The sequence below is a fragment of the Lagenorhynchus albirostris genome, chromosome X, assembly GCF_949774975.1.
Source record: "Lagenorhynchus albirostris chromosome X, mLagAlb1.1, whole genome shotgun sequence".
NCBI classification, from domain to species: domain Eukaryota; kingdom Metazoa; phylum Chordata; class Mammalia; order Artiodactyla; family Delphinidae; genus Lagenorhynchus; species Lagenorhynchus albirostris.
In genome coordinates, this window is record NC_083116.1 from 127667508 (window position 1) to 127682751 (window position 15244).

A 15244-nucleotide genomic window follows, 5' to 3' on the forward strand; every position below is an offset into this window, starting at 1 on the left:
TTCAGGTGACTGGTTTCTGGGCCCCTCCTTCCTTGTATTTTACCTGAGCCTTGGCTGTCCCACCTTTCCCAACAGGCTGCTGGGCAGACAGAAACAAGTCGTACAAACTCTCATGGTACAAACTGAGGCTTTGCCAGGCGCTCTCTCACGGATAAACTGCATCTTCCTCAACACAAATTCTGACAGGAGACGCTGTAATTTTACCTCTCAGGGCCGCTCAGCCACAGCAGAGACAACCATCTAAAATGAGGACCTCAACAATGAAGAGAGATGAAACCTGGAGGTGAAAAACAGCACGGCAGCTGCTCAGAAAGTGAAACATAAACTGGCCACATGACTTGGCCAGACCACTTCTGTGTGTACACCCAAAAGAAGCGGAACCACACTGTTAAAGACATCTGCACACCCGGGGCTCACAGCTCACAAGAGCTGAAACGTGAAAACCCACACGCTCAACAACAGGTAAACGGATAAACAAAATGCAGTCCAGCCATAAAATGCTACAGGATTCAGCCATAAAAAAGAACAGGGTTCTACAACGTGGACAAGTCTTGAAAACACGATGCTCAGGGAGCGAAGCCAGACACAAAAGGCCACATATTGTGTGAGCCCATTTATAGGTAACGTCCAGAAGAGGTGAATCCACAGACACAGAAAGGAGATGAGTGGTAGAGGCTAAAGGGAAAGGAGGTTGGGTTTGGGGGCGACTGATAAAGGGTATGGGGTTTTGGTGGGGGGAATAATGAACAAGTTCTAGAACTAGAGAGAGGTACCAGTTGAACAAAGTGGCTGGATACACTAAATGCCTCTCAGTTACACACTTTAGAACGGTTAACATGCCATTTGTTGAATTTTACCCCAAGTTTTTTTAAAAAGGCGTTAAAAAAGACACATCAAGCTGAAGTTTACTTTTTAAGAAAACACCACCAAGTCTTCTGATTTCACTAGCATGATGTTCCAGCCTCAAACTGAGATGTGGACAAATGCCAACCCCCCACTGTGAACGCAAACAGGACTGTAGGTCACCGCTGGTGACGATCTGGGCCCACCAGCGTGGCCCAGGGACCATAGACTCGGGTCCAATGAACCTTCTGCGTAAGGACAGAAGGAAGGACTACACGGACAGCAGTGGAGTGATAACTTCCAACCAATAAGAGAACACTTTCTGCTGTAAGGCCTGGGTGGACCGAACGGGGCTGGGGGGAGGGGAGAGCTGACCTGGTAGCTAGGATCACAGAAGAAGGATGTCACTAGGGTCTACTGGGTGTAGGGAGGCAAGGGCTGTCCAGAGAGACCTATTTTCCAAATCCTGTTTAGGTTCCCAGGTCCCGCCACAAAAAGGCATCTGTCGTAGGCAGGAATCTAAGATAGCCTCCATGGCTCCCACCTCCTGGTACCCACATCTTTGTGTGATCCTCTCCTCTTGAGGATGTGTGTGTGTGGGGGGGTGCTGAGATGTAAGACTCGGCAAAAGTGAAGGAATATGATTGAGGTCCCTAATCAACTGACTTTGTGCAACTCAACGAGGATATTGAAGTGGGTGGGCCTGGCCTAATCAGGTGATCCCTTGGAAACAGACTCCAAGCAGAGGATTTGCAATCCTCCTGGCCTGGATGGAACAAACAGTCGTGGTGTGAAATGCCTTTAGGGAGGGGTGGCCCCTAGGAGCTGAGGGTCCCAGTCCTACAACCACAGGGAACTAGATTCTGCCAACCTGTTGAATGAGCTTAGAAGGGGATTCCAAGCTTTCAGGTGATAATACGACTGTGGCCAATATTTTGCAGGCTTGTAAAGACCGTCGTGAGCAGACGAGCCAGGTAAGCCATGCGGGGACACCTGACCCACAGACACGGAGATAATCAATGGATGTTGTTCTAAGCCCTTAAATGTGCGGTAATTTGTATCCAGTGACGGATAACTACCAAAACATCCACTCCCAAATGTACATAAAATGGTAATAACACCACTGCATTTAACCAGGATGCAAAACCAGCAACTCTCAAATACAGTGGTCCCCTCCACCAGCAGCCACAGACGGCAGTGACAAGTCATATCAGTTGGACTTACAAAGAATTTTCAGCTCCTTAAGGCCAACGGTCCTGGTTCCTGGGGCTCTTCCTCTGACGCTGTGAGCCTCCCTCCCATCTGTGCAACTGAAAAAATCCCTTTCTGGGTGTGAGTGAGGCGGCATTGAGTTTCTGTCACTTCCAACCAAAAAAACCTGAGGATGCACCCTCTAGCTCTAGACAGTTATGACTATCACCTCCTTGATTAATGAACTCCTCACCTGGACTCATTTGCAATTAGAAGTTCCTGGACTCGACTGCGTGCTGCTGACCGTGATGAGTCTGCCTCAGGAGATGTCAATTATGTGACGTGACCTGGCATGCCCAGGAAGGCAAATGGCTTTCGACACCCCTTTGGATGTCCCAGGGGATGGGTGACAAGATGGTGGGGCAGGAAAACTCTTGGCCCCAACGCTACCTATAGAACACAGATTTATTTTTTCCCACCTGTAATATAAGATCCGCCTAGACCAACGACTGTCAAGCCCCAGTTACTTTGTCTTCTGGGGGACAGGTGGCACTGTCTGGACACATTTTTGGTTGTCACAGCTTGTGGGCGTTGCTCCACAAGCAACACAGCTGTGCTCACAAGCTGTGACCTTCTAGCCACTGGCATCCCGTGTGTAGAATCCAGGGATGCACATGAATATCCCACAATGCACTGCCAACAAAAGAACGATCCGGCCCCAGGTATCATTCGTGCCAAGGTGGTGCATCGTGCTCTCAGTCCAAGCTCTGTCTTACTAATTCTTAAATGCTTTTTCTAGCCCGGCAGTTGTCAACGAGGGGAGACTCTGCAGCTCGTCCCCAACGCCCGCCCCCAACCCCACCCCCCAGAGGTGTTAGTGGTGTCTGGAGTCATTCTGGTTCTCACAACAGGGCAGGTGCTATTGGCATCTCCAGGATGGTGTCCAAAGATGGGCCTAAACATCCCACGATGCACAAGACCCATCCCACGACAAAGAATTCCCCAGGCCCACAGATCAGCTGTGCCCAGGCTGGGAAATCCTGACGCAGAGGCATACATGCTTGCTCACCAAACGACAATTTTCCCTTCTTCTTAATTAACCAAAAATGGACTTGGCACTTTTTTTTTTTTTTTTTTTTTAACGGAATCACATAGCTGGCCTTTTCAAAGTCAATACATGCCTTTCAGTTTAGTACGTCCAGGGCCACAGAACACCAGGCTGGGCCCTCATAACCCACACGGTCCATCTGAGTTAGGGGTTCTTTGCCTTTCGGGTGCACAGGCTGGGGAGAAGCTGCCCCCTGAGCACACGGGGCACAGAAGCTCTGAGCACAGGGTCCAAAAGGCACAGTCCTTCTGCCCAACTCTTCTGGCCGCATTTAGATTTCGGAGCGTTTTCACACTATTGCAAAGCTTGGACAGTGCAGAAAGGTCATGAGGTTTTAAGCACTGCAAGCTGCTTCTGAGGGTATAAGAGAGCATATGATGATACAGTAAATGGGAAAAAAAAAAACACACCCACATAGTGCAAACACCATCTGATGTTCAAAGTCACCACGAGCTAAAAATGAACCCTGCCCTGCTGGCAATTACAACCCCAAGTCCTCGGTCTCAAAAAAACACAAACAAGTGTGGCTAGCTGTGTTTCAGAGCTCAGAATTCTTTGGATTTTACAAAGTAATGGCTTTAAAAAAAAATCAAAACTAATTTATTAGAAGGATTCAAAGACCCCCCTCCAACGCTGAGCTGCCTTAGGACGGCTTTTGGCCCTCGTAACAGACACAGTCGTTTTCTACACTGAAAGCATTCATTCTGTCCCACACACCATTCGGCAACTGAACCAACCAAAAATTGTAACCATGTGAGGTGATGGATGGTCACTAAAATTATGGTGCTCATCATTTGACAATACACATGGTATACCAAATCACTGTGCTGTACATCTGAAAGGTATACGATGTTAAGGTCAACGATATCTGAGTAAGACTGGAATATCTATAAATTTGTCGTTCAATAAAACTGGAATATATATGTATATATTCACCATTACCTTCATATATATATGTATAAAACATCTATACATGTATATGTTCACCATTACCTTCATATATATAGGTATAATACATCTATACGTGTATATGTTCACCATTACCTTCATATATATAGATATCTATATATGTATATATGTACCATTACCTTCATATATATATATACACACACACACACACATACTATATCTTCAAATATATCATGTAATCCATATACCTTGAGCAAAGTTTTAGAAAGCAACCTGCAACCACACATATTAATGGTTCCGCAGCGATAAACACGATGAATATTTGCATTCTGTCGGCTAAAGAAAGACTATTCAACGGTACATCAGTTTTACATTCCTTGGTTCAGAATAAGTGTTGCTGCCAGACACTGGGCTTCCAATCTCTTTCTTTTCTTTCTGGTTACAGACAAAGGGCTGTGGATCAGAAGGCAGGGCTCTGTAGAAAAGCAATTGAAGAAGTCAGCCCTGGCAAAGCCGTCCTACGCTGAACAGTGTCTTGGCCAATCCCGTGAACTCACATAAGCCCACAGTTTCCTCATCTGTGGCAGAGGCGGCACGTAGGGACCCAGGAAACCCTGGCCCAGTGACTCAGCTCGGACAAGCTGGGGCGTCCTCCAGCAAGAGTGAAAGCTGCCTGGAAACCTGGGGGAAGAGCTGCAGACAGGACGCAGGGGCCCTCTTCCCACTTCCGTCAGGCCTCCAGGGGCTCCTTCCTGTCTCCAGTTCACAGGTGCTAAGCAGAGGATGCTCTGCCTCCCCAGGAAGCCTTCAGCAATGTTTGGACCAGGGCGCAGGTGTTCTCAAGCCCCTGCGGTGCACAGGACGCTCCCACATCAAAGAGTGATGCGGAATTGCAGTACATTGAGCTCCATAGAGACAGTGCCGGGGCAAGTGAGAGCCGGACGGCACTGGGCGACTCTGCCTCGCGGAGGAAAAATAATCAAGCATGGGCAAAGGAGATCCTAAGAAGCCGAAAGGTGAAATGTCATCATATACATTGTTTGTGCAAACTTGCCGGCAGGAGCACAAGAGGAAGCACCCAGATGCTCCCGTCAACTTCTCAGAGTTTTCTAAGAAGTGCTCAGAGAGGTGGAAGACCACGTCTGCTAAAGAGAAAGGAAAGTTTGAAGACATGGCAAAAGCGGACAAGGCCCGTTATGAAAGAGAAATGAAAACTTATATCCCTCCTAAAGGGGAAACAAAAAAGAAGTTCAAGGATCCCAATGCACCCAAGAGGCCTCCTTCGGCCTTTTTCTTGTTTTGTTCTGAGTATCGTCCAAAAATCAAAGGAGAGCATCCTGGCCTATCCATGGGCGATGTTGCAAAGAAACTGGGAGAGATGTGGAAAAACACTGCTGCAGATGACAAGCAGCCTTAGGAGACGGCTGCTAAGCTGAAGGAAAAGTACGGAAAGGATATTGCTGCAAACGGAGCTAAAGGGAAGCCTGATGCAGCAAAAAAAGGGAGTCGTCAAGGCTGCAAAAAGCAAGAAAAAGAAGGAAGAGGAGGAAGATGATGATGATGATGAATAAGTTGGTTCCAGCACAGTTTTTTTTTTCTTGTCTATAAAGCATTTAACCCCCCTGTACACAACTCACTCCTTTTAAAGAAAAAAAACTGAAATGTAAGATTTTTTTTTAAACTGTACAGTGTCTTTTTTTGTATAGTTAACACACTACCGAATGTATCTTTAGATAGCCCTGTCCTGGTGGTATTTTCAATAGCCACTAACCTTGCCTGGTACAGTATGGGGGTTGTAAATTGGCATGGAAATTTAAAGCAGGTTCTTGTTGGTGCACAGCACAAATTAGTTATATATGGGGATGGTAGTTTTTTCATCTTCAGCTGTCTGATGCAGCTTATACGAAATAATTGTTGTTCTGTTAACTGAATACCACTCTGTAATGGCAGAAAAAAGAAAAGTTGCAGCTGTTTTGTTGACATTCTGAATGCTTCTAAGTAAACACAATTTTTTTTATTAGTGTTGTTGTCCTTTTCATAGGTCTGAAAAGTTTGTTCCTAAGGGGAAGCTAGTCTTCTGCTATTGCCCATTTTGAATCACACGAATTATTACAGTGTTTATCTTTCGTAGAGTTAGCTGATAAAAAGCTTTTGTGTATGCACCCTGCATACTCATGATGAGGGTGATAAAAGCTTAATTGAGACAGTTTTCATCCATAACTGAAACTCAAATCTTGATCGGTGGATATCAGATGTCACATAGCCCAGGTTCATTTACAAAGTGAAGAGTAACCAATCTACTCACAGCACGGGATTATTAGAATCAAACATTTTGAAAGTCTGTCCTTGAAGGACTAATAGAAAAGTATATTCTAATCTTTACATGAGGACTCTACATCCTTTAACTCCCATTACCATGTAATGGCAGTTATATTTGCAGTTCCCACGTTTAAGACTGAGAATGTATCCCCAAAAGCGTGAGCTTAAAATACAAGACTGCCATATTACGTTTTTTTTTGTTGTTGATATTAGTCCCAACAAAGGCTCTGGAGAAAAAGTGCTGGCTGTAAATGTCTTCTCCTATTTATCTAAATATGGATTGTTTAGGAAACTTGAGATCCTCCATTAAAGGTATTTTTAATTAATTGGGCCAACTTTTAAAATCGTATACCACATTTTAAATCAGGTATATTTTCCTGTATTATGGTTTGCCCCTTTATAAATGAAACAGACATGAGGGAAGAAGACAAACTTTGTATTTCAGTACGAATTATCTGATTTATTTGAATTTGATTTTTCTTTACAACACTCAAGCTCATTCATCAGGGTCATATGTTTATCTGCTTAACAGTTTAGGGAACAATTTGGCAATGTTGTCGTTTTTGAGATTATCGTTCTCTTAAAGCGCCAGTGTTCTAAAATAGCGTTCTTGTAATTTTACACGCTTTTGTGATGGAGTGCTGTTTTGTTATATAATTTTGACTTGGATTCTTTCCATTTGCATTTGTTTTATGTAATTTCAGGAGGAATACAGAAGATCTGAGTCCTGGATGATACTAATAAACTAATAATTGCAGAGGTTTTAAAAAAAAAAAAAAAGAATGATGCGGCCCCCAAAGTCAGCACTGTGGTGCCCAGGCTGAGGAACCCTGCTCCACCGCAAAGCTCTGACTGATGCATTTTATTCTATTGTTTTATGAAGTATAGTTGATTTACAATGTTGTGTTAATTTCAGGTGCAGAGCATCGTGATTCCGGGTTTCTGCAGACTATATTCCATTACAGGTTATTACAAGAGAATGGCTGTAATTCCCCGTGCTATACAGTAAATCCTTGCTGCTTACCTATTTTATATAGAGTAGTCTGTATCTGTTAATCCTATACCCCCAGTTTGTCCCTCCAATGTCCCTCTCCCCTTTAGTAACCATAAGTTTGTTTTCTGTGTCTGTTTCTGTTTTGCATGTGCATTCATTTGTATTATTTTTGAGATTCCACATACATGTGATATCATAGAGTATTTGTCTTTCTCTGTCTGACTTATTTCACTAAGCATAAGACACTCTAGGTCCATCCATGTGGCTGCAAATGGCAATATTTTATTCTTTTTTATGGCTGAGTAATATTCCATTGTATATATGTACCACATCTTCTTTATCCAACCGTCTGTTGATGGGCACTTGGGTTGCTTCCATGTCTTGGCTATTGTGAATAGTGCCTTGTGCGTTTTAAATGCTTACTGTAGGTCAGTGGTTGTCATCTGGAGCTGAAGGGACATGGGGCGACACCTGGAGACAAGTCTGGTTGTCACATTTGGGAGGGGGGTTGATACTGCCATCTAGCAGGTGGGTCCTAAATATCCTCCACGCACAGGTCAGTCCCTACAGCAAAGCATCTTCCAGTTCTGCAGCTGAGAAACCCTGGGGTAGACAGATTAACCGTAAAGGAGACCTCCCCACCCCAACTCTCCATCTATCTGTAGACAAGACAACTCCCCCATCCTGGAACCACTAAAGAGGAACACTGGACCCGGGACCCATTCAGTCTCACCTGCAGGCTTCCTACCATAGTTGACAGTCAAGCCGGCTGCCCTAGCTGAGCCCAGCTGAGCCCAGCACTCGATGCTCCTGATAGGCATTTAATGATCCCTGACACTGGCACTTGCAGCATTTCCCGAGTTTTGTTTTCCATCTTGGACAGCCTTGGAGGTGAGACTGCCATTGTGTTTCATCATTGCTACACCTTTTTTTTTTTTTTTTTGCGGTACGCAGGCCTCTCGCTGCTGTGGCCTCTCCCGTTGCGGAGCACAGGCTCCGGACGCGCAGGCTCAGCGGCCATGGCTCATGGGCCCAGCCGCTCCGCGGCACGTGGGATCTTCCCGGACCGGGGCACGGATCCGTGTCCCCTGCATCGGCAGGCAGGCTCCCAACCACTGCGCCACCAGGGAAGCCCTGCTACACCTTTTTTTACCTGGATCCCAGGGGTCCTAGGTAAGAGTTCACTGACTGACTGATAGAGTTTTACAAGGTTAATATCCAAACAAAGTGGGGATTTTAATCAGAAGACAAGAAGCAAAGAAAACAACAGAGGTGGCGACTGGTCTGCAGAACACCGCTTAGGATTTTTACCCATAAACCTTTAATGCCTGTTTCATCCAGCCTTTTAAGGGATGCCTGACATTTACTGTTTCGCTTTTAAATACAAATAGAGGGAGACTTTATATCTTTTTTTTTTCCCCACGCAGTGAAAGCTTTTACAGTTCTGAATCCTGATGGCATCAGCTGTTATATTAAAATCTCATTATAAATGAATATGGGGCAATATCTCAGTTGGGAAATATGAATGACCCTGGAGACACCAATTCATAGGAATAATCTGTCAGGTATTGCCATGGGTTTACTGAACACACAGAGTGCCCTACGGCAAATAACCAAGCCGCGGAGTAATCTTCCAGTAAAATAGTTTCACCATTTTTAGTAACATCATCTTGGGTGGCAATGCTTTCTAGCAGCCCTCTGACTCAATCTGCAAGGGTGAGCACAAAGGGCAAAACGGATGTGGACAGGAAACCTGCGGATACCTGGATAAGAAGTAAAGTAAGCAAGAACTAGACATCTTAATTCATTCCGATCATTCATTAACAAGGGAAACGTGGAGGGTGAGGCTGAACGGGGGGTTACATGCATTTCTTAGCATCTATCTCTGGGGAAAAAAATAATATATTTGGCTGGTTCATAACAGGTAGATTATGTATGGCATGCACTGCAAAGGACACACTGTCCCAGAGGCTGGTTTCTCTGTAATTGACGTACATTTGCAGAATGGACAGGCTGATTTCTGAACCACAGACTCATTCCCTGTTTAACCCAGCTCCTTTATACAGAAGCCAAACCCTGTCTACGTGGCCAAACACTGGAATAATAAACAGCACATCCAAAAACATAGCCAGTGTAGCCACAAGGAGTGGTGGAAGCCATGGTCCTGAGGACACACTCAGTGATCGACGTACACACCTCTCAAGTAGGTAGGAAATCTGGTTGTCATTTTTCAGGACACAGATTCAAGTGGCTCATGCCAGACTTTGAACTTGTATATTCAGAACAGAAAATAAAGATCTGTGGGACTTCCCGGGTGGCACAGTGGTTAAGAATCCACCTGTCAATGCAGGGAACATGGGTTCAAGCCCTGGTCCGGGAAGATCCCACATCCGCGGAGCAACTAAGCCCATGCTCCACAACTACTGAGCCTGTGCTCTAGAGCCCGTGAGCCACAACTACTGAGCCCGTGAGCCACAACTTCTGAGCCCACGTGCCACAACTACTTAAGCCCGCGTGTCTAGAGCCGGTGTTCCGCAACAAGAGAAGCCACCGCAATGAGAAGCCCATGCACCGCAAGGAAAAGTAGCCCCCGCTCGCCGCAACTAAGGAAGTCTGCACGCAGCAACGAAGACTCAATGCAGCCAAAAAAAAAAAAAAAAAAACCAAATTCCTAAGTATGAAAAAAAAAGAAAGATGTGACATGGAAAAAAGGTAAAAAAAAAAAAGTGGAACTGCTATTAACTCCTCAAAATTATGTTTCAGAAAAGCAGCAAGTACTAAGCTGAGAATGACACTCGTCTTTCATGGAATACATTTGACGGCAAATACTTCTTATTCATATTCCTTGTATCCAACTCAGAAGCAGTGGTTCTAATACTTCGATAGCTAGGGTTAACGGACCCAATTTCTCTTTTGAGTCAAGCTACAGCACAAAGTGCACCTCTTTACTCACTTCCTCTTAGGTTTCTTGTTTTTACCCGCAGGTGTTTTCAAAGTATGAATTTCATCCAGAAAGAATCAAATAAAGACTACTAGGCAATTGCTTTCCTCTCCCACAAGACCTCCTTGTTCCAGAGCAAACAAACAAATGAATACATATCAATTCTTGCAGGTGGTTTTACAGATTTTTTTTTTTTAAAAGGTAACACTCCAAGTAAAACACATACTAACTTTCATTAGTCCCACGCCAGATAATTCAAACCTCCATCTGCCCATAGTAACTAACACTTAGCCCTTCGACTTACGTAATTAACTCTTACCCCATGTATTATTTAACTATTCCAGAAAAGGAACAAAACAGGGACCTGTAGACAGACTAACTATTCCCAGAAGCAAAAAAAAAAAAAAAAAAAAAAAAAAAAAATCCAACTCATCAACTCATGAGGCTTTCAGACAGAGCTATTCTCCGGCACACAGAGAAGGTGCCTTGACCGCAGGGACCTCACACAGCTTTTCCACTGACTGCACTGGACAGAACCCCAGCCAAGAGCTCCGGGCTTTGAATACTCATTGGGCAGCCCGGGGAAGTTATGTGGACTTATATCACAGGCTGTAAAGTCATCACCGGATGACTGGTGAAGCGCTCATAAAAAAGTTACTTAACACCTGTGTTTCTTCACGGGGTCCTCCCTCAGGCCCCTAGTGCCTCATCTATAAATCAGCGGGGAGCTGGGCTTCCTGAAATGATCGGTCACACCTTGGCAGTCATCAAACGGACACGCCTATCATTTCTGAATACCGCACCGTGATCTTTCTTCTCCTGCTGGCGCCCTGAAGTGGGAGGGGGAAAAAAAGCGGACACGTACTCAGAGCACCTCGTGTGTGCACGGGAGTGTCCACGCCACTGTGCACAGCAGGCAGGTGTGGCAGGTGCACACGTGTGGGCGGAGAAGCTGAGGGTGCTGGAAAGCAGTGGGGAGGTGGGCGTCACACGTGGGGACAACTGCTCCCCCACTGGGAGGCACCGGGGTGCGGGTGAGGCCATGCGCAGCCGGTGCTGCGTTCCGGATGCCCTGTGCACGGCCCGCAGCACAGCAGCCCTGCATCCTTGACTATCACGTGTCTCGCTCCCCCGGCACGCGGCACGTAGAGCCCCGAGGAAGGCATTCCCGGCCAACACCAAGGGTGGGGAAGTCGGCCGGGCAGCCCTGAGCCTGGTGGGCGGAAAGCAGCACAGAGGAAGTGAGCCCGGATGCCTCAGCCCACACGTCTGGGGGACACGTGTACCCCGGGAAAGATAACCGTCAGCGTTTCTCTTTTCGCCTGTCCCCTCCCATCCATCATTATTTCGTTTTGTTTAGTTTAAAAAAAAAAAGGAAAGACTAAATCTCCACCTTTGTTTTCCATGTCTATAAATAAAACCTTACTTCGTTTTAATTGTGTGCCTCTGGCTCTTGGCAGGCACTCACATAATTAATACATAGTGTAGCGGCTGCTGACATATTTCCCATTCTTCATGGAAACCCAGGACGATAGTATGGTGAAACCTGAAAAACTATTTTAACCTGAATAAGCATGACTCTGACATCATCAAAAGGTGACATCTAGGGCTTCCCTGGTGGCGCAGTGGTTGAGAGTCCGCCTGCCGATGCAGGGGACACGGGTTCGTGCCCCGGTCCAGGAAGATCCCACATGCCGCGGAGCGGCTGGGCCCGTGAGCCGTGGCCACTGAGCCTGCGCGTCCGGAGCCTGTGCTACGCAACGGGAGAAGCCACAGCAGTGAGATAAACAACCTAACCTTACACCTAAAGCAATTAGAGAAAGAAGAACAAAAAAACCCCAAAGCTATCAGAAGGAAAGAAATCATAAAGATCAGATCAGAAATAAATAAAAAAGAAATGAAGGAAACAATAGCAAGGATCAATAAAAGTAAAAGCTGGTTCTTTGAGAAGATACAAAAAATTGATAAACCCTTAGCCAGACTCATCAAGAAAAAAAGGGAGAAGCCTCAAATCAATAGAATTACAAATGAAAAAGGAGAAGTAACAACTGACACTGCAGAAATACAAAGGATCATAAGAGATTACTACAAGCAATTATGTGCCAATAAAATGGACAACCTGGAAGAAATAGACAAATTCGTAGAACAGCACAACCTTCCGAAATTGAACCAGGAAGAAACAGAAAATATAAACAGACCAATCACAAGCACTGAAATTAAAACTGTGATTAAAAATCTTCCAACAAACAAAAGCCCAGGACCAGATGGCTTCATAGGCGAATTCTACCAAACATTTAGAGAAGAGCTAACACCTATCCTTCTCAGAGTCTTCCAAAATACAGCAGAGGGAGGAACACTCCCAAACTCATTCTACGAGGCCACCATCATCCTGAAACCAAAACCAGACAAAGATGTCACAGAAAAAGAAAACTACAGGCCAATATCACTGATGAACATAGATGTAAAAATCCTCAACAGAATACTAGGAAACAGAATCCAACAGCATATTAAAAGGATCATACACCATGATCAAGTGGGGTTTATCCCAGGAATGCAAGGATTCTTTAATATACGCAAATCAATCAATGTGATACACCATATTAACAAGCTGAAGGGTAAAAACCATATGATTATCTCAATAGATGCAGAAAAAGCTTTTGACAAAATTCAACACCCATTTATGATAAAAAATTTTCCAGAAAGCCCACAAAAGAATGAAATATATTGACTATAACTGTTGGATCCATCTGTGCTGCTTAACTTATTACACAGCTCTGAAGCCTGTGCAATTTCATTTACACATAACACACATACACCATACGTTATACAGAAAGAACTTTCACCCAAGTTTTTTTTTTTTAATAAATTTTTTATTTACTTCTTTTTGGCTGCGTTGGGTCTTTGTTGCTGCACACAGGCTTTCTCTAGTTGTGGCGAGTGGGGGCTACTCTTCCTTGTGGTGCGTGGGCTTCTCACTGCGGTGGCTTCTCTTGTGGAGCACGGGCTCTAGGTGCGTGGGCTTCAGTAGTTGTGGCTCACGGGCTCTAGAGTGCAGGCTCAGTAGTTGCGGTGCACAGGCTTAGTTGCTCTGTGGCATGTAGGATCTTCCTGGACCAGGGCTCGAACCTGTGTCCCCTGCATTAGCCGGCAGATTCTTAACCCCTGCACCACCAGGGAAGTCCCTCACCCAAGTTTCCTGAAGCAGCACATACGTCTAGTTACTTATAATATATGATGTATGCAAATTAGGTATGTTTAAATGATATGTAATGACGTTTCCTCTTAAGTTTCTTAAACACACACACGTTATTTGCATCTAATACATAACATATAAGAATGTGTGTCTTTGTAAGTTAAATACCTTTAAATTTTATGTAAAGACGGTTCCTCAAGTTTAAAATCACACAGACAACTCGATTATTTACATATATAACATAAATGTGTATGCATGTCTACACACATACACATGCACACACATATCCCATTCCTCTTATGATTCTTAAATCTTCACTCTTACAGGTACTTCAGATTCTCTTTCCGTACAATTTAACACGTAAATTTACTTGTATTTCAATGCTCTGGGTATCACAATGAATTGCCCAGATCCAAAGTTTGTACTAAATGACTGCTTCAGGACAGCTGGTATTTAGAGAGAGCTGGAGGGTCCCAGCGGACCCCAAGCACACCAGTAGTCTGGCACTTATAAAAGCATGATGGTGGAGGGGCAGAGATCCAACCCAATGGGAAGTTAACAGGTGCTACTTTCTTGTTAAAGAGTATGTGTGATGTGCTTGGGAAATGCTAGGTTAAAAAAAAAAAATGAGAAAAGTATCCTTGACCTCAGGTACGAAGCATTTTGAGTGACATGTGGCTTGTGGATTTCAGAGGGATGATGCAAGGTGCATTGTTTCTTCCAGGGTTGTGTCATCTTGGGGAGGGAGAGGAGGTGGCCAGAAGCCCACTTTCCACTCCCCCCTGCTCTTTGTTTAACTGGGGTTCGCTTGGTCAGGCTGAACAGGATAAAACCTGTTTCTCTGGGCCTGGCTGGGCTAAGAGGCGCTCAAATAAATAAGGTCACAGTCGGACACGACTGCTGCTGCCGTTATGGGTTTCCATTCAAATGGTAGAAATAAAAAACAAAAATGTTTCTCCTGGTTTATTTTTTTCGACCTTTCTTTTTCCTTTTTTCTTACAGTTTTTTGTTGGTGGTCTCCAGGACAGATGGATGGATGGATGGATGGATAGATAGAATCATGAATGTAGTTAATTTTCACATTAGTCGTCTATTAGGGATGTGGTTTTGATTACCCTCAGTATAAGAAACTTTAAAAACACAGAGAAGAATATAGAAATAGATAATGCTGCCTGTGGGTTCCTTGAGAGGCAGCAAGATACACCCTCCCTGTGCCTTTTCAGCTGTCTGACCCGTGGATAAGGATAATTACATCACCTGCCTCTGTCATAGAGAGAATGAAATAAGAGATGTTTCTAAAGCAGTGAGCGTGTTCCAGTCCTCTGAAGGCTGGGGGCAATTACTGCAGTTGTTAGGAAACAAAAAAGCCACTTTGAACCCGGAACTGCTCATCGCTCTTTCCTGGAGGCTCTCCATATTTGCCTTGAGTACGTGTTTCTGAGAACAGACAGGCTTGCTAAGACGTCACGTGGAATCAAGGCCCTTCTGATAAGCCAGCGGTGTCATCTGAAGTAGCCCCTGTGCCAGGGAGGCCGCGCAGTGACTCTGCCCTGGGGACAAGAGACTCGGCATGCAGGGCCCTGGGCACCCCTCCTGTGAATCTGGGAAGGAGACGGAAGGGACCCGGATGCCCGGGCACGTCTGCTGTGGACACCACCACCCCTAACAGGTCCTGGAGGCAAGGGGTAGGCCAGAGGATTCAGCCACACCCAAAAATCAGGAGCGGGAGAAGAGCGGGAGACAGAG

At 45.1% G+C, this 15244-nt stretch overlaps 1 protein-coding gene and 1 pseudogene across 1 annotated transcript in view; one reads left to right on the plus strand and one right to left on the minus strand.

Moving 5' to 3' along the window:
• Positions 1–15244, minus strand: part of STS (steroid sulfatase) — a 178856-nt gene that overhangs the window by 146400 nt on the left and 17212 nt on the right. The gene's annotated exons all lie outside the window — the stretch shown is intronic.
• Positions 5037–5978, plus strand: LOC132513358 (high mobility group protein B1-like; annotated as a pseudogene).